Source organism: Artibeus jamaicensis, unplaced genomic scaffold, assembly GCF_021234435.1.
Source record: "Artibeus jamaicensis isolate MK-2021 breed Jamaican fruit bat unplaced genomic scaffold, CSHL_Jam_final contig_1082, whole genome shotgun sequence".
NCBI lineage: Eukaryota > Metazoa > Chordata > Mammalia > Chiroptera > Phyllostomidae > Artibeus > Artibeus jamaicensis.
Genome location: NW_026521213.1, coordinates 33,601 through 34,786, shown reverse-complemented (window position 1 = coordinate 34,786; position 1,186 = coordinate 33,601). Strand labels below are relative to the sequence as shown.

The following is a 1,186-nucleotide window of genomic DNA, read 5'->3' as shown; positions in this document are numbered from 1 at the left end:
GTTTGCCTCCAAAGAAAGTGGAGCCCTCGCTGGTCTGGCTCAGTGGGTTGGACAGCATCCCACAAACCTAAAGGTTACTGGTTAGATTCTGCGTCAGGGCACGTACCTGGGCAGTGGGTCTCTGGTTGGGAGCTTGCGAGAGGCAACAGATATTTCTCTTTCTTCCTTCCTCTCTCCCTTCCCTTATCTTTAAAAAATTAAGAAATTAAAAGTTTAAAAAAACAAAAAGAAAGTGGAGTGCCACAAAAAAAAGGGACAAAGGCAGATGTCTGAGGCTCCAAGGGAGACCATCCTTCATGTGGCTCTGGGCTGGAATCCAGTCTTCTGTGTCATCATACCTAATAAAATGACAGCCACAATGACAAAAATAACAAACCTAAGGCAGAGAACCAGTAATATTTGTTTAGGGAGAGAGAGAGGAGGGACTAGGCATTTCTCATAGTTCAGAGTGAAGTTCTCAACAAATTAACCAAAGCTACTATTGTTTAATTTTTTTTCTTACCACTCAGACTGTGTTCTCTTCCTCTTACTCTTCCAAAGAAAGAGAAGAACGATCATCAATGGTTATTGGCAGTTGCAAAAGCAACACCAAATGCTGGCTTCACTCTCAGAAGAGAACACTGTGCTCCTCCTTGTGGTTTCGGGTGCTCTACACATTCAGAGAAACTTCTCTAGTAACGAACTATAGAAATGATTTCTAAAAGTATAGTCTTACTATTGTTTAATTTTTTAAAATCCCTGCCAATGTTCTTCCCAGCCTTCACCGTGTCCTCTTCTCTGCCTTCTTCTCCCGCAGCTCTCTCTTGGGCCCTGTCCCCTGATTTCCTCTTCTTCTCCAACCTCTGCTTCAGCCCCTCAGGGTTCCTCTCTCTGGCTCCCTTTCTCTCATCTGTGATTTTGCATTTTCATCTATCAACTTGCTCAACAAAAAGAATCTAAGGATTCCTCCATCCAGTAAGAAATCTCGAGATGGCAGGAGAGAATGTCCCTCCTAATGAGGTAGCCTATGTCCCCTAGCCACACTTGTAACAGCATTAAGATCAGCGAACAGGAGGTTCCCATGCCAAGCCAATTATCTCTCTAACCTGCCCTTGGATCTTGAAGAATAAGTTCAGCATGAAGGACTTGGATCTCCATTTTTTCCCCATGTTTGGAAACAGAACAATACTGAAGCACTGCCGTCTAT

The 1,186-nt window shown here is 43.6% G+C and overlaps 1 non-coding gene across 1 annotated transcript; it reads right to left on the bottom strand.

Moving 5' to 3' along the window:
* Positions 1 to 500: 500 nt before the first annotated feature.
* Positions 501 to 713, bottom strand: LOC128627076 (small nucleolar RNA U3). The gene has a single exon (XR_008391174.1). It is a non-coding gene; the product is annotated as a small nucleolar RNA U3 (small nucleolar RNA).
* Positions 714 to 1,186: the final 473 nt, after the last annotated feature.